We start from the raw sequence: 27,392 nt of genomic DNA on the forward strand, positions 1-27,392 counted from the left end.
TGGTGTGGGTGGATAAGGGGGGTGTGATGGTGGGGGGTGGGTGATAAGGGGGGGGTTGTGTTGTGGGGGGGGGGGTCGCGCGCTTGGACGTTGACCGTTTGAAAATGCCGTACTCACTGTGACGTCAGCCTGTCCCGGCAATGAATAGCTTCCCTCCGCCCGGCGGCGCAGTGCACAAAGGTTCCGCTCTCCTGGCTTCCCCGTACAGCTGCGCCTGCGCGCGCGCGGCCCCATGGCGCCGTGACAACGAGCCGCCAGCCTGTGAGGGAAGGCCACGTCAGGTAAGGAGTCAAAGTGAGAGAGTTGTTATGGTCGGGCTGGGACCTGAGGAACTAGCTCACTGTCTACCAAACATATCAAAAAGGTGCTCCCGTAACATTGACTGACGTGACATGGATGCCGGAATCAATAATACCCTGTCCCGAGGAGGGAGGAGTTAGGCGCCATGTTAATGCGAGGTGCAAAAACAGAAGTTGCTGCGAAAGCTGTGTCGGCCTGGCAGCCTCCTCTGTGGAGAGAGAAAGCAGAGTTAATGTAACCCATCCTCAGATCTTATTGGTGGGGTGGGGTGGGGTTTAGGATAGGGGGGAATGACACCACAAAGTATAGTGGAGGCTGATATTAAGATGGAGTGTGGACCATGAGAGGCAGTTCCAGACAATTGACGCCTACAGCACTCGTGCACTCTTGAAGGGATAAGGGTAGTGACTGAAATAGTGCCATAGTCACAGAGCACAGAACAAGGCCCACCGGGTCAGCACTGGTCAAACACTGAACTAGCCTAAGATAATAAAATGTGAGGCTGGATGAACACAGCAGGCCAAGCAGCATCTCAGGAGCACAAAAGCTGACGTTTCGGGCCTAGACCCTTCATCATCCCCAAAATGTCAGCTTTTGTGCTCCTGAGATGCTGCTTGGCCTGCTGTGTTCATCCAGCCTCACAGTTTATTATCTTGGATTCTCCAGCATCTGCAGTTCCCATTATCACTGAACTAGCCTAATCCCATTTCCACCATCTGCCCCTTTATCCTTGGTATCACAATTACACCTCTACATATACTTCTTAAAGATGCTTCCACTATTCAAATCATCGTGCCTTATCATCCAATACCATACCCTTTTACAATAAACAACTGCTGCTGTTGGAAATTTGAAACACAATAATAACAAATATTTTCAATGAATATTTCTCCTCTGTTTATTGGGTGGAGAATCATGGATGCTAAGGAAATAAGGGAAACAAGTGGGAATGTTTTGGACTGCATACATATTACCAGAGTGGAGGTGTTTGCAGCCTTAGATTGCATTAAGGTGGAGAAATCCCTTGAGCCTGATCAAGCCCATTCTCAGACACTGTGGGAGGCCAGGGAAGAAATTGCAGATGCCCTTGCAGAAATTTTGGCTTTGTGTTTTTTGCCACTGGTGAAGTTCTGGAAGACTGGAGAGTGGTTAATGTTGTTCCATTGTTTTAGAAAGGTAGCAAAGATAAGCCAGGGAAATACAGGCCAGTGACTCTGACATCAGCGGTAAGCAACTTATTGGAGAGGATACTGAGGGGCAGGATCAACCAATAACTGGATAGTCAAGATCTGATTCGGGATAGTCAGCATGGATTTGTGCATAGGAAGTCACGTCTATCAAATCTTTTCGAGTTTTTCAAAGAGGAAACCAAGAATATAGAAGAAGGTAGGGCAGTGGATGTTGTCTGTGGACTTTTGTAAGGCCTTTGACAAGGTCCCACCGTGGTAGGCTAGTCAGGAGGGTTAGGTCACGTGGGATCCAGGGAGAACTAGCTAAGTGGATTCAAAACTGGCTCGACGCAAAACTGAGATGAATACCATCATTTATAATGTGTTGAAGGCTGTGAAGAACATGGCGTAGTTTCTCCTTTCTCAGGAAGTACTGGATGATGAAGGGTATCCTATTGAATGTATCCCGTTTCTGTCTTCTGAGGAGGTCATTACAGTTTTTCGCTGTGGCACATGGAACTGGCAATCGATGAGCATTCAAAACTGGATGCAGAGGGTTGAAGGTTGTTTCTCAGAATGGAGCCATGATGTGGAGCAGTCGGTGTTGGACTGGGTGGACAAGGCCAGAAATGCCACGATACCGGGTTATAGTCCAACCAGTTTACTTGAAAACACAAACTTTCGGAGTCGTACTGGTTCTTAGGTGTTAGTGAGAAAGGTAGTATCAGGCACAGAATCTATAAGTAAAAGATGAAAAGGTCACACCACTGATGGGGAGGATGTACTAAACAAACCTAAGATGCTGTTAAACCTTTAATCAGTTAGAAAGTCTTATTTGATTTATTACATTTATGTAAATCCCCAAATTCCTTTCAAGTCACTGCCCTGAGAGAACTAAAGGTTTTATCAGTGTAAAGAACAGGTGATATTTTAGGTCAGACAGTGCATGTAAGGTGTGAGGCCATACTTAAAATCTGTTTGTATTTTGGTTTGGAGTCAGACTGGTTTTATTTCTAAAGTAGGGATTTATAAAATGCCACATTGACTGACTGTCTATAAATTGTGTGCTTTTTGAACAAAGTAGAATGTATCTGCAAATATAAATTCACCCCATAGATTCACGTGTGTGTGTGTGTGTGTGTGTGTGTGTGTGTGTCTGTGTCAGAGAGATAGTGTATCGTGCAGTGGGGTTGTCTGTAATGTGTTATGACCCAAGATCGCACTTGAGGCCGTCGTCAGGGGAACTGAACTTGGCAGTAAGGCTCTGCTGAGCGACTCTGCGTTATTGTGTATCCTGAAGTCCCCCTTGGAGGATGTTTACCCAAAGATCCGAGGCTGAATGTCCTTGACTGCTGAAGTGTTCCCCCACTGGGAGGGAACATTCCTGTCTGGCGATTGTTATGCATTGTTGTCATAGTATCTGTGTGGTTTCACCAGTGTACCATGCCTTGGGGCATCCTTGTTTGCAGCATATGTGGCGGAGTCACATGAGCATCTACCATGCACATGGTGGGTGGTGTTCCCATGTGTGACGGTAGTGCCCATGTCGAAGATTTGACATGTTTTGCAGAGGTTGCCATGGCAGGGTTGTGTGGTGTTGTGGTCGATGTCCTGAAGGCTGATAGTTTGCTGTGCATGATGGTCTGTTTAAGTTTTGGCGGTTATTTGAAGGTGACAAATGGTGGTGTAGGGAAAATCTTGGCGAGATGCTTACCATTGTTGATAATGTGTTGAAGGCTGTGAAGAACATGGCGTAGTTTCTCCATTCTCAGGAAGTACTGGATGACAAAGGGTATCCTATTGGATGTATTCCATTTCTGTCTTCTGAGGAGGTCATCACAGTTTTTCGCTGTGGCACATGGAACAGGATACTCATCGATTGCCAGTTCAATTCATCGAACTGGCAATCAATGAGTATCCTGTTCCTATGAGGGCATCCTTCAACACCTTCAGGTGTCTGTCTCATTCCTCCTCACCCAAACAGATCCTGTGCTGATGAAGGGTCTAGGCCCGAAACGTCAGCTTTTGTGCTCCTGAGATGCTGCTTGGCCTGCTGTGTTCGTCCAGCCTCACATTTTATTATCTGTGCTTGCAAAGGGCTTGTCTGTAGGGGATGGCTGTTTTAGTATGTTTAGTGTGGAAGCTAGAGAAATGCTGCATCGTGTGGCTATCTATAGGCTTGCAGTACAGTGAGGTACTGAGGTGTCCGTCCCTGATGGAGATGTGTGTGTCTGAGAATGAGACAGATTCTGAAGAGTAGTCCATGGTAAGTCTGATGGTGGGATGAAACTTGTTGATATCGCTGTACGGTTGTTTCAGTGATTCCTTGCCATGAATCCAAAGGAAGAAAATGAAGCCGTCACACCTGACGTCCCATCATATCAGGCAATGAGACCTTGTGTAAGATCCTCTCTGGCTGTGTCGACGGCATCTTGAAACCCGTTGTATGGGGAACCCTCCACATCTTGTCACGACACTACAGATTTCTTACTGAAACTGAGCACTCACAGACCAGTCAAACCAAGAACATTCCTCATCACAATGGATGCTGTGGCAGTCTAAACCAACATTATGATGGCTTTGCCACAACAGCCTCAGTACTCAATACCATCAGTTGCCAATTTCCAGACGCCATCTTACAACTCACACGCTTCATCCTCGACCACAACATCTTTGCTTTCGACGGCCAGTTCTTCGTCCAGATGCACAGAACAGCCATGAGGACCAGATTTACTCCCCAATATGCCAAGGTTCAAATGAGACTTCTTTGCTGAACAGCACCTCCGTCTAGCACTACACATTTCCTCCTTCCCCTCCCCTCTCCCGAAAATCCCCCTCACACACACATGCGCAGTCCCCCTCTTAGATACACACACACTCTTTCACTCTCCCTCACACATACACACATAGCCTTGTACACACACTGTCTGTCTGCCCCTCACGCACACGCTCTTTCTCACTCTCTCTTACACACATGTACACAGAGACACGCACGAGAATTCCTAGAAGCATGGCATTCCAACCGGAATTCCGTCAACAAACGCATTGATTTGGAGCCCATCTACCACCCCCTGAGAAAAAGAACAGGAAATGACATCACCAGCACAGGAAATGACATCACAAACCCAAGGAAACCTAAACACATAAATAGAAAGCGGGACATAACACCAGCGCTTCACCGGAGGCTCACTGATGATGTTACCTAGAATGGTTACGGATTGTCTGAAAACAAACCTTCCAGCTAAGTGAGCCAGCTTACATCCAGAACAAAATAAAGACCCACTCTTTTGTAGACCAAGAAGAGGAGAGCGCGACTGTGTTGGAGGTGGAAGGAAAATGTCGGGTTGGCTGTGCACCCTTGCAACCGGTGGATCTTAATGCTGGCTTTGGCCTAACGCTGGTTCAGGGGAGCAGCCAACCTGTAACAACGGCTGCGGTGAGTACTCCTGCCCCGGGTCAGGGGGTCTGGAACACAATCCGTGTTTCAGTGAAAAAGGTAGATGAAGGTGCATCTGTGGACCGCACCTTCTTCATGAAGAGGGTCCTGTTGGACTGTTGTGGATTCGCTGCTGCGGACATTTACTGCCTGCAGGATTTCCCTGGAGGAGGTTTCTACGATGTAACCTTCAGGAGTGCCAAGCTTTGTGAGCACTTCCTGGAGGTTTTCAAGGAGAAAGGAGGTGAGGGCCCCCTCTCCGTACTGACTGCCGGCCCGCTGTTTGTGATGCCAGCGCAGAGGAGCCGTATGGTGACCGTCCACATGTATAACCCGCATGTGCCAGCAGCTGATGTCCTGACCTTCCGCGGAAGGTACGTGAGGTGGAAGGGGACCTAACCAACATCATGGACCCCTTCGGGATCTGAACGAGTAGGAGGCAGGTTATGGTGACGCTGAGGATGGGCACAGACGGTCACATCGTCCAGCTTTGCGATCGGCGGGAGCAAGGGCTACCTGACCTACGCAGGGCAACCCAAAGTCTGCCATGCCTGTGGTAGGTCAGGTCACATGGCGGCTGACTGCAAAGCCACCATCTGCAGGAACTGCAGGGAGGAGGGACACCTTGCAAAGGATTGCCCAAAAGAAAAAAGCTGCAACCGTTGCGGGGAAGCGGGCCACCTCTGTAGGGCATGCCCGCGGCGGGGGACCACCTACGCCCAGGTCACCGGCAGGGGCAATGCAGGGCAAGCCCCCCCCTGAGGAGAGGAAGGCACAAGGCCCCTGCAAGGAGTCCCCTAGTGTGCAGGATGGCCCAGCCTCGCAGGACGGACCTGAGGCCAGCAAAGCGCCTCTGCAGACTCTCTGCTTCCCCCGCCCCCCGACAAACCGGAGTCGATGGAGGAGGCGACAGGTGACCCAGGGGAGGGGACGACGGTCCGGAAGGTGAGGAGGAAGGCGCGCCAGCGGACCCCAGCACCGCGACCATCAGGCGGGAAGAGGCAGCTACAGGGGGGCTATAAAAGGTCCTCTGACGAGGGGGATTCGGAGAAGGCCCGCCCAAAGCAGAAGCTGAAGATTTCCAGGGAGAAGGAAAGCAGCACCCCAATCCCAGGTGACGGGAGGTGTCCTGACGCTCCCTCCGACACCCAGCCACGCGCCGCTGGGGCCCTGGAGGGCCCCCTGGAACCTTCAGACGGGAAGCAACAAACAGCCTGTCCCCAGCCAGACCCAGAGCTGGACTCTCCTGCCTCCGTACCCCCGATGGGGGGATGCCACCCGGAAGGCAGCACGGACGGTTTCCTGAGCCAGGAGAGTGTCCAGCAGTTCGCCCGGGCAATGGGCATGAAGGAGCAGATGGAAGGGCTGGACCTTGGACTTGGGGAGGGTACTGCGGTCACTGCCCACAATGGGGGTATGAGTTGCGAGCATTAATGTGCGCAGCGTCAAGTCCACTGCAAGATGTGTGTCCACGTTGGCCTACCTGACCACCATCAAGGCAGACCTCCTGTTTCTGCAGGAGTGCGGGATACTGCACCTCAGCAGGTACGGGAAATGGTCCGGCGCCTGGACCTGTGGGCCTTCGATTTGGTCAGGGGGGGTAACGACTGTTGCTCCCTGGGCCTGGCTATTCTGCTGCGGGGGCGCAACCTCACCATCTCTCAAGTTCGGGTGGTGGTGGGGGAGGGCGACTCCTAGTGGTTGATGTCACCTACAGGAACGGTCCCCTTAGGCTGATCAATGTGTACGCCCCAGTGGTATGGAGTGAGCGGTTGGCCGTCCTGCAGTGGCTTCCACCCCTGCTGGCTACGTCCAGGCCGGTCATCCTAGGTGGAGACTTCAACTGCATCATCGATGCAGATGGAAGATCCGGTGTGGGGACAGCGGGTGGGGAGAGTCAACTGGACGTCACGTCCAGATTCCTGATGGGCACAGTGAAGGACGCCAAGCTGCTCGATTTCTTCAGCACCCCTATAGATGGAGCGCAGCAGAGATACACCTGGTCGCGGCCAGACGGGTCTATCCATTCACGGATAAACTTGCTGTTTGTGTCGCGGACGTTCGCGGTCAGGTCCACCGGCATCGAGCCGGTGTTCTTCTCTGACCACTGCCTCCTGCTGGCCGACTGTCACTGACAGGGCGACCAGCAGGCTTGCAAGGGGACCTGGAATCTCAACAGGACTCTGTTGACCCCAGAGAACATCGAGGAGCTTAAGAGGAAGTACGCCAGTTGGAGAACCGTGAAACCCCTCTTTGAGTCTCCGGGCGACTGGTGGGGGACGGTGAAGGAGAACATCAAGGGGTTCTTTGTCCTCAAGGGTGTTTGGAAGGCAAGAGAGAGGCGGGGAAAGCTGTTGCGACTCCAGAAAAGGATGCAGAACCTGCTCTTTCTGCAGTTGATGGGGGTCAATGTCATGGAGGACCTCCACGAGGTGAGGGGCCAGCAAGCCTTGCTCTTCGCCGTGGAGGCCTCCAGGATAATCTTCCGGTCCAGGGTCCGCTCTGTAGAGCAGGATGAGACGTGCTCGTGTTTCTTCTTTGAGAAGGTGCACAAAGAGAGCCCTGTGCTTAGTCGGCTGAAGGAGGACGATGGCTCGGTGACGTCATCTCGGCCCGATATTTTGAGGATCAGCAGATCCTTCTATGCCAGACTGTATGACGCGAAGCCTATGGACAGCACAGCCTCCGAGTCGTTCCTGTCGTCTATCACGGAGGTCTTAGATGATGGCACGAGGGAGTGGCTGGACCGTCCGATATCCCTGGATGACCTGACCAGAGCCCTCAAGTCCTTGGAGAGGAATAAGACTCCCGGGAGCGACAGCTTACCGGTCGAGCTGTATTCCGCTCTGTGGGCCCTGGTCGGCCAGGACCTGCTGGAGGTGTACGATAGTGCGCTTCGGGCAGGGGAAATGTGCAAGTCCATGAGGAAGGGCATCATCACCCTCATTTACAAGATGAAGGGGGAGAGGGAAGAAATTAAGAATTGGCGTCCCATTTCACTATTGAACGTGGACTACAAAATCCTGGCCAACGTCATAGCCAACCGGGTCAGGTCTGTCCTGGAGTCGGTGATTCACCCTGACCAAACCTGTGCTGTGCTGGGCAGGAAGATCGCTGAGCGCCTCACGCTCATCAGGGATACGATCGCCTACGTACAGGACAGGCGGGTGGACACCTGCCTTGTCAGCCTGGACCAGGAGAAGGCCTTCGACAGGGTTTCTCATGCTTACATGAGGAACGTCCTCTCCAAATTGGGGTTTGGGGAGGCCATCCGCAATTGGATCCGGCTGCTCTACACCAACATCGTTAGCGCAGTCTCGATCAACGGGTGGGAATCGGACAGTTTTCCCGTCAAATCTGGAGTCAGGCAGGGCTGCTTGCTCTCTCCTGCCTTGTTCGTGTGCTGTGTGGAGCCCTTTGCCGCATCCATCAGGAAGGACGTGAGCCTGAAGGGCGTGACTATCCCAGGAAGCGGAGGCCTGCAGGTCAAGACCTCCCTGTACATGTCGCCGTCTTCTGCACCGATCGTCAGTCGGTGAGTAGGCTGTTGGACATCTGCGGCTAGTTTGAACTGACCTCGGGTGCCAAAGTCAATAGGGGTAAGAGCAAGGCCATGTTCTTCGGGAACTGGGACGACCGCTCCTTCATCCCCTTCACCGTCAGGACAGACTACCTGAAGGTGCTGGGTGTTTGGTTCGGTGGAGCTGGGGCGTGCACTAAGACTTGGGAGGAGCGTATCACCAAACTGAAGCAGAAGCTGGGCAGGTGGACGCTCCGGTCCCCCTCCATCACGGGTAAGAACCTGGTTGTCAGGTGCGAGGGTCTTTCGGTACTGTTGTATGTGGTGCAGGCCTGGCCTTTTCCCCGACCTGCGCCGCTGCAGTCACCTGGGCCATCTTCCACTTCATTTGGGGGTCGAGAATGGACCGGGTCCGCAGAGACACCATGTACAAAGACCTGGGGAACGCGGGAAAGGCCGTACCGAACGCCACCCTCGCCCTGATGGCTACCTTTGTGTGCGGCTGCATCAAGCTGTGCATAGATCCTCAGTATGCAAACACCAAGTGTCACTACTTACTGAGGTTCTAACTGTCCCCGGTGTTGCGAAGGATGGACCTCGCCTCGTTGCCGCGGAACGCTCAGAGTAGTTGGACTGTACTGTACCACCTGTCCTTCGTGGAGGAATTTTTGAAAGGAAACACCTTTGACCATCGGGCCGTCAGGCAGTGGTTAGCACGTAGTATCCTCGAGACCTTTCGGGAAAAGGAGAGGGTGGATCCTGTCGTGTGGTTCCCCGCACAGACTGCCAAAGTCGTTTGGCAGAATGCCTCATCGCCAGAACTTTCAAACAAGCACAAGGACATTGCTTGGCTGGCGGTGAGAGGGGCTCTGCCAGTGAGATCCTTTATGCACGCCTGGAATCTCTGCACCACCGCACACTGCCCTCGAGGCGGCTGTGGCGGGGACGAGACTGTCGATCGCCTCCTTCTGGAGTGCGCCTATGCGCTGGAGGTCTGGAGGGGGATGCAGTGGTATTTGTCGAGGTTCGTCCCGAGCAGCTCCGTGACATGGGACTCCGTGCTCTACGGGCTGTTTCCCGGGACACACATCGAGACCAACATCAACTGTGCCTGGAGGAACATCAGTGCGGTGAAAGATGCTCTTTGGTCTTCCAGCTGAAAGAACTGACCCCGACCGCGTGTTGCAGACTGGTGCACTCCAAGGTCCAGGACTACGTGCTGAGGGACGCACTAAAGCTTGGGGCAGCTGCCGCCAAGGCGCGGTGAGGAAACACCACCGTATGAAACCCCTCGTCCAGAATAGAAAAAAAGAACCCTATCTGGTAACTGGGCCCAGCTGGCGCCTTCCCCAACTGGTCAGGGGGCCAACGGGGACTGTGCGGGGAGATGACTGCCGGGGTTTTTTTTTCTTTGTTTTTGTTTTTTTTCTTTGTTTCGTTTATTTCCTTTAGTTGGTGTACGTACCCCCTGGGTAACCCGGAGCGGCTTGCATGACTGGGTAGGTGTATAAATGTTTTATTATTTTGTACATTCTATGAATAAAGTATATTTTTTCAAATTAAAAAAAAGTGACAAAATTTCTGAAAACGAACCTTCCAGCTCAGCGAGCAAACTTACATCCACAACCCATGTAAATATATGGGGTGAATTTGTATTTGCAGTTACATTATATTTTGTGCAAAAAGCACACAATTTATAGACAGTCAGTCAATGCAGTGTTTTATAAATCCCTACTTTAAAAATAAAATCAGTCTGACTCCAAATCAAAATACAAACAGATTCTAAACAAGGCCTCACACCTAACATGCACTGTCTGATCTAAAATGTCACCTTTTCTTAAGGCTTCATCAGCATATAGTTTTCTGAGGACAGTGACTTCAAGCAAATTTGGGGATTTATATTAACATATTAATCAATTCAAACCTTCTAACTGATTAGAGGTTTAACAGCATCTTGGTAAAAACCGAAAGAACTGCGGATGTTGTAAATCAGGAACAAAAACAGAGTTGCTGGAAAAGCTCAGGAAGTCTGGCAGCATTTGTGAAGGGAAAAAATTGAGTTAACATTTCAGGTTCAGGGTCCCTTCCTCAGAACCACACTTGCAATACTTTGCACAGTTTTGGTCACCCTGTTATAGGAAAGACATAATTAAACTGGAAAATGTGCAAAGAAGATTGCTGAGAATGTTGCCAGGACTAGTAGGATTTATAGTGAGAGGTTGGCCAGGATAGCACTTTATTCCTTGGAATGTAGAAGAATGAGAGGCGACCTTGTTGAGGTATGTCAAATCACGACAAACTGGTCCAGTTTGTTTCGGTACCCTTTTGCTGCTTTCTCCCCATATCTTTTGATGCATTTAAACCTTAGAACTATCTCTAATTCATGCTTGACAACACAATGTTTCAGTATCAACTGTTTTCTTTGGCAGAGAATTCTACAGGTTCACTTCTCTGGGTGAAGATGTGTCACCTGATCTCAGTTTTAAATGACCTGCCCCATATCCTGAAACTGAAGGAGGTTTCAGAGGTCAAGAAGGTGAGACCATGCGTAATTTAAATGTTGAAACCTTTGGGGACGGCAACAGCCAAGTAATTTTGGTCTTTTTTTCCCCAGACACTCCATCATTATGAAGTGCTTTGAGAGGTTAGTACTGGCACACATCAACTCCAGCCTCCCAAAAATGCCTTGTTCAGCTACAATTCACCGACTGTCACAACAAATCCATGGCAGATAGCATCGCTGCGGACCTACATTAATTCCTGGAACTTGTGGATAATAAGGACGCCTATGCAAGACTCCTATTTATTGATTTAACTCTGCCTTCAACACCATTATTCCAACTGAGCTCAGAGACCAACAACTCCGTTCCACCTCTCCAACAGGATCCTTGACATGTTCACCCACACACCGCACTCCAGGAGAAGCAATAACCTGGCCTTCACAGTAATTCTCAACACAGGCCCCCTGAAAAGCTGTGTATTCAGCCCCTTACGCTACACCTATACGCTCACAACTGTGTGGCCACATTCAGTCCTAACTCCCTTTACAAATTTGTTGCTAACACTACCTTGGTGGCTCAGATCTCAAATGAGGCAGAGCACAGGAAAGACACAGACAGCTTAGAAGCATGGTGTAAACAACAATCTCTCCTTTAATATCAGCAGCATTGAGGAGCTGGTCATCAATTTAAGGAAGCTGAGTGGAGGATGTGCCCTGCTTGTATCTATGGTGCTGAGGTGGAGGTGGTTGAGAGCTTTAAATTCCTTGCGTGAATATCACCAACAATTTCCATCCATGGTGGCACGGTGGCTCAATGGTTAGCACCGCAGCTTCACAGCGCCAGGGACCTGGGTTCAATTCCAGTCTCGGGTGACTGTCTGTGTGGAGTTTGCACATTCTCCCCGTGTCTACGTGAGTTTCCTCCGGGTGCTCCGGTTTCCTTCCGCAGTCCAAAGATGTGCAGGCTAGGTGGATTGGCCATATAGGACAGAGGTGGTTTCTTTATTTGCCAACTTTAGGTACATTTAAGTCGTCATTGGATAAGCATATGGACTTACATGGAATAGTGTAGGTTAGATGGGCTTGAGATTGATACGACAGGTCGGCACATCATCGAGGGCGAAGGGCCTGTACTGTGCTGTAATGTTCGATAATATAAATTGCCTGTAGTGTTCAGGGATGTGTTGGTTATAAGGGGGTGGGTTATAAGGGGATAGCTCTGGGTGGGATGCTGCAAGGGGTGGTGTGAACTTGTTGGGCTGAAGGGTCTGTTTCCACACTGTAGAGAATCTAAAAAAAAATCAGTGCTACAGTCAGGAAAGCACAACACATCTCTGCTTCCTCAGAAATCTAAGGAAATTGGGCATGTCCACAATGGCTGTTACCAATTTTTATAGAAAGCATCCTATCCGGATGTGTAAGATAATAAAATGTGAGGCTGGATGAACACAGCAGGCCAAGCAGCATCTCAGGAGCACAAAAGCTGACGTTTCGGGCCTAGACCCTTCATCAGATGAAGGGTCTAGGCCCGAAACGTCAGCTTTTGTGCTCCTGAGATGCTGCTTGGCCTGCTGTGTTCATCCAGCCTCACATTTTATTATCTTGGAATCTCCAGCATCTGCAGTTCCCATTATCTCTATCCGGATGTGTCACAGCTTTGTATGGCAACTACTCTGCCCAAGACTGCAAGAAGTTAGAGTTGTGTGTGTAATTTGGTCCATCACGAAAACCAGCCTTCAGTCCATTGACATTGTCTACACTTCCTGCTGCCTCAGGAAAGCAGCCAACACAATCGAAGATTCCTCCCACCCTCTTCCATCGGTCAGAAGATACAAAAGTTTGAAAATACGAACCACCAGATTCAAGAACAGCTTCTAGCCTGCTGTTACCAGGCTCATGAACATACCCTTCATATATCAGAGTTGATCTTTCTCTGCACCTTCTCTGTAGCTGTAATACTATATTCTGCATTCTGTTATGTTACCCTGATATACTATGTAAGGTATGATTTGTCTAGTTAACATGCAAACAATACACTATCTTGGTACCATTGACAATAATAAATCAAATCAAATGTGAAATGTTTGGGATAACAGCTCCATTCTTGTGTGACCTCGCACTACAGAAAACACCATAGAAAATTGCGTTATAGGAAAATCGCTGCAGAAGATCACTATACCTGTACAGCGGAAGGTTTGTGTTATCCAAACAGCATCCATTATTCATCAATCACGTTACAGCCAATTTGCATTAATGAAACACGTGTTACAGCAGAACTGCCTGTGCAGAAGTACAGTGAAAACTGTATAATGTCACCACGCAAGGCACCATCTTCAGTACAAGTACATCGGCACAGAACCTGAAGAGCAAGGTCGAAAGAACGAACAAAGTTAAAAGTTAAACATTGCAGTAATTGTAATATCATGTAAAATGTACCAAATCAGGTTAAAAGTTAAAAATTGCAGACCTTCTTAGTTTTAAATAGAAAATAAAGACATAAGGCTGAAAGTTCAAAAATTAATGGACTTCAGTAAGGCATTTGATAAGGTTCCCCATGGTAGGTTCATTCAGAAGGTCAGGAGGAATGGGATACAGGGGAACTTAGCTGCTTGGATACAGAATTGGCTGGCCAACAGAAGATAGCGAGTGGTAGTAGAAGGAAAATATTCTGCCTGGAAGTCAGTGGTGAGTGGGGTTCCACAGGGCTCTGTCCTTGGGCCTCTACTGTTTGTAATTTTTATTAATGACTTGGATGAGGGGATTGAAGGATGGGTCAGCAAGATTGCAGACGACACAAAGGTCGGAGGTGTCGTTGACAGTATAGAGGGCTGTTGTAGGCTGCAGCGGGACATTGACAGGATGCAGAGATGGGCTGAGAGGTGGCAGATGGAGTTCAACCTGAATAAATGCCAGGTGATTCATTTTGGAAGGTCGAATTTGAAAGCTGAGTACAGGATTAAGGATAGGATTCTTGACAGTGTGGAGGAACAGAGGGATCTTGGTGTGCAGATACATAGATCCCTTAAAATGACCACCCAAGTGGACAGGGTTGTTAAGAAAGCATATGGTGTTTTGGCTTTCATTAACAGGGGGATTGAGCTTAAGAGTCGTGAGATCTTGTTGCAGCTCTATAAAGCTTTGGTTAGACCGCACTTGGAATACTGCGTCCAGTTCTGGTCGCCCTATTATAGGAAAGATGTGGATGCTTTGGAGAGGGTTCAGAGGAGGTTTACCAGGATGCTGCCTGGACTGGAGGGCTTATCTTATGAAGAGAGGTTGACTGAGCTTGGTCTCTTTTCATTGGAGAAAAGGAGGAGGAGAGGGGACCTAATTGAGGTATACAAGATAATGAGAGGCATAGATAGAGTTGCTAGCCAGAGACTATTTCCCAGGGCAGAAATGGCTAGCATGAGGGGTCATAGTTTTAAGCTGGTTGGTGGAAAGTATAGAGGGGATGTCAGAGGCGGGTTCTTTACACAGAGAGTTGTGAGAGCATGGAATGCGTTGCCAGCAGCAGTTGTGGAAGCAAGGTCATTGGGGTCATTTAAGAGACTGCTGGACATGCATATGGTCACAGAAATTTGAGGGTGCATACATGAGGATCAATGGTCGGCACAACATTGTGGGCTGAAAGGCCTGTTCTGTGCTGTACTGTTCTATGTTCTATTAAGTGTTTGGCCACGGTGGCACCATGCTTCGAGGAAGTACCTCAACACTGGAAGTCCACACTGAGACCATGCCAGGCGGAGAGACTGCCACACCAGGCCACTGAGAGATTGCAGTGCCAGGGAGAGAGTGGGCCACACCAGGCCTAGAGATGGCAGTTTGATTTTGGAGGAACACTGCAGGCCAGGCAGCATCAGAGGAATAAGAAAGCTGATGTTTCAAGTCGGGACCCTTCAGCCATTTCCGAAGAAGGGTCCCGAACCGAAATGCCAACTTTCCGGCTCCTCTGATGCTGCATGGCCTGCTGTGTTCCTCCAGCTCCACGCTGTGTTATCTCTGACTCCAGCATATACAGTTCTTAATATCTCTGAGCAATTTGGTTTTGATTTGTTGTGGATACATAGCAAGATACAGTGAAAAATGTTGTTTTATGTGCGACACAGGCAAATTGTACCATACAAAGTGCATCAGGGTAGCAGAACAGAGTGCAGAATCCAGTGTTACAGCTGCAGAGAAGGTGTAGAGAGAGAGAGAGATCAGAATTAACGTTTAAGTGGTCCATTCAAAAGTCTGATAATTTATCGTAATTACTGGTGAATAAAAATACAAACAGGACAGGATCTGTGATTATATCTCAAAAAGCATCTCATGGATCATGGAGTAGCTACAGTATAGAAGGTGATTCAGACCATCAGGTCCACATTATCTTGAGAAATATATTGATCTTTGTCTTCAATATGCATATCTTTATACCTAGCTTTATAAGGGGCGCAATGCTGATCTTTTAACTTTATTTCATCATTTTTCTAATTAGTACCCAAGATTTTGCAGTTAGGTATCTTTGTACCTAAGATTTTGCCAGAAATGGCGACTTTGTACCCTTTTCACTGTATCCTGTATCCCTCTACTTAAGTACATAGAGTCACAGCATGGAAACAGACCCTTTGGTCCAACCAGTACATGCTGAACGTATTCTCAAACTAAACTCGTCCCACCTGCCTGTTCCTGGCCCATATCCCTTCAAACCTTTCCTATTCATGTATCTATCCAAATGTCTTTTAAACTTTGTAATTATACCTGTGTCCACCACTCGCTCAGGAAGTTCATTCCACACATGAACCACCCTCTGTGTAAAGAATTTGCCTGTTATGTTTTTCTTAAATCTCCCTCTTCTCACTTTAAAAATGTGCCCCGTGGTCTTGAAATCCCCCATCCTAGGGAAAAGACAACTGCCATTAACTCTCTACTTATCGCTCAATATTTTATTAACTTTTTTGACAATAAATCTAATTTTGATTTTAATTCTAAAATTTTCCCTTGCCTTCTACATTCCCCAAACCAGTAAAAGAAACCAAATGAGTGTCTATCTGGTCAAAGCTCTTCAGGATTTTGTAGAAATGGCAGACAGTCAAGAGACTAGTGTTGAAGGAAGGCATTCATGGGCAGGAAAAGATTAGGGATTGTGAGAGGTAAATCATGATGTGATTTGAAAACAGAGATGAGAATTTTAAAATGCAGGCATTTCTTTATTAGCCATCAATATAAGCCAGTGTGGGGTAATGGTTCTGAATGCATGTTAGAGTATAGGCAGCAGAGATGTGGATGATCTCAAGTTTATAGTGGGTAGGATTGGAGATGCTGACCATGAATGCATTGGAATTTTTACGTTTGGAGTTAAAAAAGAAAGGCATCAGCTGGAGATGAGCCAAGAAGGCAAGGTAGTTAGGTGATGCTAAGGAGATGGAAATAGGCAATATTGGTGACAACCCAAATATTGTGGCTGAAAACTCAACATAGGTCAAAATGACAAGCAGATTGAGAACAATCTGGATCAGCCTCAGAAAGTTAGCAGGGAGAGAATGACATTTGTGGCTAAGGAACAGAGTCTGTTTTGAGGCCTGAGAACAATGAGAGAAATAGAATGGTAAAGTAACATAAAGGTCCATTAAACAAAGCTACTGACTAAACTATGATGGATAAAAGGACAATGGTGACTTTATATCTGTTTTCAGATCTGTTGGGAGGTGATGGCCGAGTGATGTTATCACTGGACTATTAATCCAGAAACCCAGAAAATTTTCTGGGGACCGGAATTTGAATTCAGTAAAATCTGAAATTATGGCCATGAATCCATTGCCGATTATCAGGAAAAACTCATCTGGTTCTCTGATGTCCTTCAAGGAAGGAGACTGCCATCTTAACATGGTCTGGCCTACATGTGACTTCAGACCCACAACAATGTGGCTGACTCTTAAACACCCTCTTGGAATCCTTTGAATAAATTTTTAAAAATGAGGTATAGGTATATGTAAAAGATCCCAAGGGCCTTTTCAAATAAAAGCAGAGGAGTTCTCCCAATGTCCTTGCCAATGTCTTTATATTTTGTAGATGTTGGTACTCTGACATACCTCGCCCAAATGATCATTCTTTCAATGAAAGGCATTTGCAGCTCAGCCTGTCTATCAACAATTGCAGAGATTTTAGCAATAATTGAAAGCTGATTTGGATTCCTATCAGGCTAAAGGATGCTATCTTAAAGTTTCTATTTTTGTCTAAATTCCTTATCCTATGCTTACCCTTTACAAGTCTTAACACCTGGAATAATTGTGGTTGTTATCTTCTTTACAGGATTGCTATCTTTTCTATGATTCATTGATCAGAATTGTATGTGATACTGCAGGTGGCATATGAATAATGTCTTAACAGCACAAATTCATCTTTGTTTGTTCTTTATCCTTTTGTGAATGTAACCAAGTGCTGAGGTGATGGTTTTATAAATTGAATCATTGTTTATGCCAATTTATTTTGATCAGTAGATTGGATGTCTGCTCCAGTTCGTACAGATTTCCTGTTTTGATTACCTATCTGCAAACAGTATATTCTGTTCTTATCTATATTTAACTGCAATTTCCACCAACTAACACAGTTGCCTTAGTCTCAAACTTTTCTGTCTCATTCCCTGTTGGTTTTTATTTGACAATTATTTTGATGTATCTTCTGCAAACTTAGAGATTTTACTAACCATAGTATAAAAGAGGAATGTGTCTTTATGTAGCACCATTCATGTTTCAAACATCCGAAAGCACTTTGTAGTCAATTAAATACTTTTGAAATGCAAAAGAGGTGTTGGTGAACACAAACCAGTTTATTTGCATATAGCAGCGACCAAAAAACAGTAGTGACAGAAATGACTAAGTAGTAAGTATTTTGGTGGTGTTGACTGAGAGATAACTGACCTTGAGAACTCCATAGGTCTTCAAATAGCCTTGGAATCTTTGCTTCCAACATCATATTAGTTGTTCAGTGACTGTCAGCCAGTCGTCTGTGTTTATGTCTGGAGTGGAACATTAATCCACATCCTTCTGGGCATTGATCCAAGAGTCTACTTTTGAGCCAAGGCTGACACTTTAAAAAAAATCAATAATATAAAATAGAAATGAAATTACCAAAACTAACTACCTGGGTATCCTGCATAAATCTGTTTTCAGCTTGAAAAATTGTCCTATGTTTCCTATTTTGGATTTCTGATCGAACCTTAAATATGACCTGCAGTTTTAATTCCTCTTAGCTATTAAACACTGATGTGGAGACTTCAACAATAGCCACGTGGGATTGTAATGGACAGCCACTGCCCTCTCTGTAGTCAGATGTACTAAAAATGGCCACTTTTTGTTTAATAAAATACTGTAAAATGTGTATAAGTTGTCATAAGCCAGCACCATTTTAATTACGTAAATTATAATAAGAAATTATTCATACAAAATTATGACAAATTTCATTTTTGTTCCATACACGACTTATTGATTTCCTTAGTGGCTACGTGATACGCCTTACTCCACAGCCACCAAAGCTGTTCCTGAAGATGCAACACCAAGGAGTAAGCAGCCGAAGCAACCCTCACCATCAATAACTGGACCCAGAATAAAGCCTCTGCCAAGACCACCTCATCGCTGCTGATAATCAGGAGACTGCCCCAACTCTCGAGGACTGGGACCCATCTCAACTTCCAAAAACTGTGCAGTCGCCCAAATTAACTCCCAAGGACCAAGGGATCATTCACTCTGCCGCCATTGTAGACGTTGCCAAAACATCAGAGGAACAGAACAGACCCCCGTTCATCGACATTGGAACAGTTGCTCAAGCTGCAATCATCATGATCACGAGGGACGAACTCAACCCACCACTCAACAGCTCCCTGCAACCTCTCTCCAACATCGCAGCAGCGGAAAGAAGATAAAATGAATTTGGTTCAAAAATTAAACAGAAAAATGAAATTAAGAAGAAAGGAGAATGCCATCGGTCATGCATGAGGGAGTGGTCAGGTTGGGAAACCGTGAACACTACCTGTCCCACTCCCTGCACTGTCTTGAGTTTTACTAGAATGAAAACTGGATGGAAGTGAAAAAGAATTAAAATATTTTGCTGGCTTAAGAACTTGGCACAAGCTTATTATTAAAATAATTTTTCTTTAATCATAGTATGAGTAAAAGTAGTGTACCATTTCCATGCTGAAAACGTTGATGTTCCATTATAATCTTAGGCTATAAAAGGACCGTAATGATTATCATTTAACTTTATTTCTTTATTTTCCTAATTTGTGTTATGAGGAACTGTAATGTAGAACTTTTAGCATTTTTCTTCTTTTCTGCTTTTGTACCTAATCTATTTTGGCCCGGAAGATTTGTACCTGGTACTTGTACCTGAGATGGTGCCATGTGTGGTGACATTGTACACTTTTCACTGTACTCCTGTACTCAAGTACATGTGTGGTGACATTGTACACTTCTCAATGTACTCCTGTACTCAAGTACATGTGTGGTGATATTGTATACTTTTCACTGTACTCCTGTACTTCCGTACTCAAGTACATGTGTGTTGACATTGTACACTTCGCACTGTACCCCTGTACTTCTGTACTCAAGTACATGTGTGTTGACATTGTACACTTCTCACTGTACTCCTGTACTTCTGTACTCAAGTACATGTGACAGTAAAACTTAATTCTAATACTAAATTAAAATTTCATTCTGTGGAAAACTGTCATCTTTAAAATTTTATTAATTGGCACAACATGCATACCTGGTATAAACCATTGTGGGCTTTCCTTTTAAAACCTATACTGAGATATTCTGAGACCTTGTTTAGTTGCATCTATCCCATAAATCAGGACTTTCAAGACAAATTTAGCACTGTGATTTATCAAGTTACCAGAGACTGCCAACACTCACTAAATCTGTGATAGAGTGAAAATGGATCATTAGAATTAAAACTTTTAAATTTAACTTTTCGTCTTATGATTTCAAAGACTAAATCGACGAATTTAACCTTGTTTTACCATTGCTTGCTATCTGCTACATGTACACCAATTAGACATGCTCCGGAACAGGAAGATCAGCAGAATATTTTTACAGCCGTGATATGTTTTGGCCATCAGTTTACCTTTCAATGTTTGTACCTTATATCTGTCAGTATTACATATTGTTTACAACTAATTTGCAGTTTCAAATGTGATTAAGCTTGACTTGACTTATAATTCTCCTGAGCTAAATATCAACCTTGTGGCTTTCATTATCCTTCCCTTAGCTATGATGCTGAAATGCCTTTCTGAAGGTCAGAGGTATTCTACATTTTAAAAAAATATATAAAAATGGTGCATTGGCAACTTAATTTTTGGATAATTAATTTTATACTGGATGATGCAACCTCATATTTCAAGCTTGTCTTTCCTTCCTTGCTTCCTTAACACATTAATCTCTTTCAGCTCCTCTTCAGTCTTGTATTTCCATTTTTTGTTAGCCAGCTGGGTTACTTAAGTCAAAATAAACATATGAAAGGGCTGAACAATACCACTTGTTCATCAAACTGCCCTTTTCTTACAATGCGCAGGAAGTGTACATTATTAGCTTCTCATCTGGTCACAGTGTTTCTTCTGAGGAGCAAGAAATGGTAAAACATGTGAAAAAGATGAGTACTATGGATGCTGGGAATGTGAATACAAGCAGAAAGTGCTAGAAGAGAAACTGAGCTGGTTAGGCAGCATCTCTGGAGAGAGAAGATCAAAGTTAGGTCAAGTCTGAGAATCTGATGGTTGGCCACAGGCTTGAAATGTTAGAAACAGAATTTAAATATTTTATATTTAAATATAAAATTAAATATTTTATAATTACTGGTAATTCATGAGGCCTAATAATTTCAGCTATCCCACAGCTTAATTTGAATAACTTGGGCTTCTCACTTCTGAAAGATATTTGGCAAAATCATGCTCATGAAATACTTCCATAATCAGAACTTGAAAATATACTTCATAACACTTTATTTCATTTTCCCTAACTACTCTGTCCCATTCTATCTCAAAATATTAATCTGACTGGACAGAAATTATTCCCTTCTTCATTTAGAAACATCAATTATATTTACTTGTTCTCTGTGTTTCTCTCGTGAAAATTCTATAATGTCCAGACTTAGTTCTGGATGCTTTTGAGATATGATGGCTAGAAATTATCATAGTGACAACTGCTAAATATTTATTCCTTACACAGTTTACAGAGAGATGGTTAAGCAGGACTTCATTAGAACCTTCTTCCTGCAGGTCCCTGTTCATGTGACATTACTAATGATGTGCTCTACAGCTATAATCATAACAGCTATTAACTGCTGATGCTACACCTATCCTCAAATTTTTCCTTTTACTATTTACATTTTCATGCTGCTCTCGCTTGTTTCAATCACCATCAATGTCTCCTTAGTTAAAAGCATCGATCTCATCTCATTTTGAGTCATAGAGATATACAGCACAGAAACTGACCCTTGGGTCTAACCCTTTGGACCAGATATCCTATGTAAATCTAGTCCCATTTGTCTGCATTTGGCCCATATCCTTGTAAACCCTTCCTATCTGTATACCCATCCAGGTGCCTTTTAAATGTTGTAATTGTATCAGCCTCCACTACCTTCTCTGGCAGCTTATACCATACACGCACCACCCTCTGTGTGAAAAAGTTGCCCCTTTGGTCCCTTTTATATCTTTCCCCACTCACCTTAAACAAATGTCGTCTAGTTTTGGACTCAACCACCCTGGGGAAAAGACCTAATGATCGTATGCATTCCACTGTTTTCTCCTCAGAATGCAAAGGCATTTGCAGATTGGAGTACTAGCTTCTTACAGCAGCTGCTTCCTGACCTGTGATGCTGTGACAATGCTACCACAGAAGTAGCAAAGTCCAATTAAAGAAGAGATGAATCAAAAGACCATTGTTAAGGATCAGAACAATCTTCCTTTTCTGTTTTTACTTTGTACACAGGAGAAATATTAAATCACTAGCTTACAAAATGAAGCACTTCCACCTTCCATGAAATATATCGATGCAGTATCAACTATTGCTGCTGCGAAGCTTTAAGAACTATTCAATACCCAGCCAAGAATAAATTTGTTGGACAAAGAGAACAAAAACTATTTTGAAGGGCATTCTAATGTTGAAGAAATGACCATTTCCCTGCTATTTCTCGCGTAAGGGTCATACTCTCACACACTGTTCAGCTTGAGGCTGTGTTTCTGCACACAGTGACATCTCATGAACTCTCGAGAAAGTAAGATTTCACCATTATTGAGAATAAACTTGCTGATTTGCAGAAATTTGACCCTCTTTGACATTTACATTGTGATTAATGGAAACTCCTCCACAGTGGGGATCGGAAGGGAATTACCAGGATGTCAGGTATGGAAGGTTTGAGTGGTAAGGTTAGGCTGGGACTTGTTCATTGGAGCATAGGGAGGTTGAGAGGAGACCTGATTGAAGTTTATAAAATAATGAGATGTATAGATAGAGTTGATGGCAATCGTCTTTTCCCTAGGAGGGGGGAATTTCAAGACAAGGGGACACATTTTTAAAGTGAGAGGAGAGATTCAAACAAGACGGGGCAGTTTTTTTACACAGAGGATAATTCGCATCTGGAATGAACTTCCTGAGAAAGTGATGGATGGTTCAAGTTACAATGTTTAAAAGACACTTGGATGATTATGTAAATAGGAAAGGTTTGGAGGGATATAGGCGAGGAGCAGGCAGGTAGGACTAGTTTAGTTTGGGATTATGTTAAGCATGGACTTGTTGGACTGAAGGGTCTGTTTCTGTGCTGTATGATTCTATTCTGAGCTCCGGAAAAGAAGTTTAAGGCATTAGGCATTGACACCACAACAGCTACCCTGCCTCGAGGAAAGGCTTATTCAGAGACTTCTTAAGATACTTGCTCTGTGCTCAGCATATTCCATTTCTGCTTTTTTGATCTTATTAGATGTGATATAGCATTTACACACTCTGCTGCAATATGTTTATTTTCCTCTGTTGCACCATTCCAAATGTGCGAATTCTCTTTTGCTTGATAGTGCCATCTGTTGTGGAGCCAGGTTCTCCTTGTACATGATCCAGACAATATTTTAATGCAGAACACTGATTTTCTGAAGAAATTTTTTTTTGCTTCCTCTTCAACCTCTTGAAACATAAACAGTTCCTCAGTTATTTCACAAAACCCCAACCAGTTTAATTGAGAAAATGTGATTCTCAGTATCTTTGAATTGTCAAGTTGAGCCGTCAGGTGGCACCATGCCACACAGTGGTGTGGGAAAGTCATTTGTAGCAATATTTTATTGCTGCTGAATCTCCTTTATTTATGGTTGCAGTGAGAGTTCTGGAACTTTTACATGAGCGGAGGCACTTGTAATTTTACACGTTGCAGACCACAGGTTATTGTCATATCTTTATTTGTGAAGTGAAGCAGTAATGAACCCAGCTCATGGTAATATTGGGCAAGTCAGACTCCAAAATTAGACCTGGCTTGATAGACCACAAGTGTTATTTTTGTTTATCATGGTGATCAATCATTGATCACATTCACAAGACACTTTAACAAAAAAATGAGTTTATTACACACAAAAAAAGCAAAAGCTGTCCATAACAGTTCAAAAATATTTCATCTGAAACAGCAAAAAGATTCAAGCCTTTTCTCTGAACAAGATCTTTTATAGACACTATTCTTCAGTTTACATTGAAATTTCTTACTCCTGTCTCTTCCTGAGATACATAGACATTGGCCAACTCACTGACTTTTCTAACTATACCAAGGGAAAAAAAAAGGACTGCTAAAACAGCTTGAGACTTATTTTCAAATCTGATGGCCTGTAGATTGCTAAAAGTTAAAGTGCTCTTTTGCTGGTATGGGTCTTCTGATCTGCAACCTGATTCTTGGCAACTGGCCTCCCCTTCGTCATAGAGAAAAGCTCCATTTAGTAAACATTTCAGTAATTATCTCACAAGATAGCTCCTGTAATCATTAAGATTAAGCTTTAAGCTTTTCTAGTCACATGTTTTGTAAAAGTTTTCTTTGGCTTACTATTTAGTTAACTTTCTGACCCGGTTTTCTAAAAAAATGAAATCAAAATCTCATTTACCTCTATTTTAGAACCAAGTCCCTAAATGATGTTGTTATAAAACTTCATCAAAATATTGCTATTAATTATTCATTCCTTAAATCCCTGCCATTCCTTTTCAGTTGTTTGTCCTGCAGCATTTTTCACAAAGAAACTTGACAACTTCTACGCAAACACTTTTCATCAAACATTTGCGAACATAACGTGTTTCTGTGATAATGGGAACTGCAGATGCTGGAGAATCCAAGATAATAAAATGTGAAGCTGGATGAACACAGCAGGCCCAGCAGCATCTCAGGAGCACAAAAGCTGACGTTTCGGGCCTAGACCCTTCCCGAAACGTCAGCTTTTGTGCTCCTGAGATGCTGCTGGGTCTGCTGTGTTGATCCAGCCTCATTTTTATTAACGTGTTTCTGTGAGTTTACTTTTTTGTCAGAATCTGTTTCCTTAAATATTTCTTTCTGCAGTGTCAGGACTTCTTCAAGAATATGCTGATCCTCCTCAACATAAGAATTATCATGGACGTCATCTATACAGCTTTCAAAGAATCAGGATCTTGCCCTCTGATAAATCATGAGCATGTGTGGCACCGTCATTCTCTTCTATTCTTACCTGAAAGAGCAACTTGAGGTGCAGTATGTCATCTTGTAGCAGGTTACCTTCATCCTCAGCGCATCTTTCTTCTACTTAATCTTGTCTCTCCTTGAAGATCAGTCAATGATCTACAATATCCTCCTGTGGTCCTAGGGATGGAAGGTTTTCAAGAAAGACTGATTCACATCATGTTGAATCAACTGGAATGTGTTCTGCAGCTCGGAGGTAAAGATTGGCTTAATAAAGAACAATACTGATTCTATGTTGACACCTCTGTAAAAATGTGAGTGAAATTAATTTGCTGCCTTGCTTTTGTGTAGATTGTTGAACTAGTTTCAGAATCACACAGATGAGACATTGAATGTCATTGCCCAAAGGTTGCTTACAGTTAATACTCCTGATTTATAAATTGCCAGTTTCCATGTTTGAATGAGAGGATGTGTTATACCCTTAGGATGAATCATCCACATCATTGTGGTTTCGATGATTACATATCAGCTTGTGTTAGAGAAGAGAGATACAGATATAAGCTCTTGATTAATAAGCTGTTGCAACAGCTTGAATATAGCAGCGGTATGAGCCAAAAGGATTAGTCAGATGTGAACTTTCACAGGTATTCTAATATTTAAGTACATTTTTCAAATAGGCATTGACTTTTAGTATTGAAATCTAAAGGTTAAAAACATAATTGAGAAATAACTGAAAGGATTTGCGAATGTATTTTTCATAGGTCATTTACAGCAACAATTAAAGTGGAAATGAACTTAAGGGATAAACAATGAGTTTTCCTTTGCCAATGTTCAAGTCAGCTTCCCACTGAAAGAAAGGAGGAATATCGTGGGCTGAATTTTCCCAATTTTGTTGGCAAAATATTGTTTTTGGGGAGATTCACGGGAGGCCCATGTGAATCTTTCTCTACAACTGTCCGTTCTTCAGCTCATCAATTATGCAAACAGCTTTTTCAGTACCTGGCTCATGCAGTTCTAAGAGTTTTGGAAGACAGATTACTCCTGCTGCTGCTAGCGTTTTTGAACATAGTTAAATCCCAGATTGTCCGCACTGCAAGCCACAAATTAGCTTTTATAGTCTGTGCTGCTCCCGTGTTGGGATTGAAAAGAATAGCCCAGAAAGCAAAACTGATACTACATTTTATCAACAGGGACCTCGAGGTCCTGTTGAAAGAGGTGAGAGAAGGGAAGTGCTGTTTTCTCCAGTCAAGGGAAGCCATGCCACAGACACAGCCAGCCTTGAAAGATATAGCCATCCGGTTCTGTGTTGTCTCCAGGATGAAACATAACGTCCCATAATGAGTAGGCTGGTACCTTCTGTACTGTGCAAGGTTAAGTGTCACTGCTTCCTCTGTGCTACTCAATTCCACTCTACCATTCCGCACATCTTTCATCAAGGCATGTGGACTTAGATGTAATGATTGTATGTAGCATATCTACTTGACTGGCCCCACCTACTTCATTTTCCCAAGCCGCTAACCCTTCCTGGCCATGCAGTGCAACTAACTGCATGCCGTCCACCTCCATCATATTAAATTCCTCCATTTTGTGTGGGGGAAAATATGGTGCGCAACTGGATTGGGAGGGTAGTGAGGTGGGAGACATTATGTTCCTCACCCTGCATGTGCAAAGGTGTCAGAGCTGGCTGGAAAAGAGGGCAAACATTCACGCAGACACTGCATCCTCCTTATCCAACTAACCAAGTGAGCTTCATTATGCTGCAGTGCACAGATCTTCCATTATTGCCAGTGATAACTCGTTCATACCTGAAAATATGTTTCGCCCTTTATCTCATGTACAAGTACCAGTGGGACCCAGCAGCTTGGAACAAGAAAGAGGCCAGTGCAGGAGGCCTTCAGTTCCACCTCCACTTGTGAGAAGGAAGCCATTCAACCCTCAGAGGGTGCACAGATATGGCTTCCATCTTCATCCTCCACCAGCTCAAAGACTTTTATCTTGGTGGGTTCTCTTTCTGGGTAAGACATGGGAGCACAATCTGGTGAACACCAGTTGAGTGTCTACTCAACTGGTTAAGGAAGAGATGTCCTGGTTGCTGGCATTCAAAGGGCTGCCAGAGACTGCACCCCTGCTCAGCCCAGGGTGAAGATGGCTCGTGACTTCATCAAATGCACAGAGAGGCTCAGGGACAACAAGCAGGTTTGTCAGAGACATTCAGTAAATTGAAAGATTGGAGGTTTGCACCAACATGATCAATTCCATAGAATACACCTCCTCCAGAACTTCCAATTCCCTTGTCCCCAACACCTCAATTTCACTCTGGACACCCAGTCCCTGTACACCTGCATTCCCCACGCAGATGGTCTAAAAGCTGTCCGCTTCTTCCTGTCCTGCAGACCCGACCAGTCCCCCTCCACTGACACTGTCATCCGCTTATCCAAACTTGTCCTCACCCTCAACAACTTCTCCTTTAATTCCTCCCACTTCCTACAGACAAAGGGGGTGGTCATGGGTACCCGCATGGGCCCAAGCTATGCCTGCCTCTTTGTAGGTTACGTGGAACAGTCCCTCTTCCGCACCTACACTGGCCCTATCCACCACCTCTTCCTCTGTTACATTGATGACTGTTTTGGCATGGCCTCGTGTTCCCACAAGGAGCTCGAACAGTTCATCCACTTCACCAACACCTTCCACCCCAACCTCAAGTTCACCTGGGCCATCTCTGACACCTCTCTCTCCGTCCTGGACCTCTGTCTCCATCTCTGGCATCCATCTGGAAACCGATATCCATTTTAAACCTACCGACTCCCACAACTACCT

At 44.9% G+C, this 27,392-nt stretch overlaps 1 protein-coding gene and 1 long non-coding RNA gene across 3 annotated transcripts in view; one reads left to right on the forward strand and one right to left on the reverse strand.

Annotated features, from left to right (window-relative positions):
• rhbdd1 (rhomboid domain containing 1) overlaps positions 1-202 on the reverse strand; it is a 76,656-nt gene extending 76,454 nt beyond the window's left edge. For both annotated transcript variants that reach the window (XM_048542165.2, XM_048542164.2), the window contains exon 1: positions 118-202. The gene's annotated coding sequence lies outside the window, so the exon portion shown is untranslated. The remainder of the gene's footprint in view (positions 1-117) is intronic.
• LOC125457641 (uncharacterized) lies at positions 181-12,394 on the forward strand. Its single transcript, XR_007248668.2, has 3 exons — positions 181-281; positions 10,855-10,961; positions 11,040-12,394. It is a non-coding gene; the product is annotated as an uncharacterized LOC125457641 (long non-coding RNA).
• Positions 12,395-27,392: the final 14,998 nt, after the last annotated feature.

The sequence above is a fragment of the Stegostoma tigrinum genome, chromosome 14, assembly GCF_030684315.1.
Source record: "Stegostoma tigrinum isolate sSteTig4 chromosome 14, sSteTig4.hap1, whole genome shotgun sequence".
In the NCBI taxonomy this organism is placed as follows: Eukaryota; Metazoa; Chordata; class Chondrichthyes; order Orectolobiformes; family Stegostomatidae; genus Stegostoma; species Stegostoma tigrinum.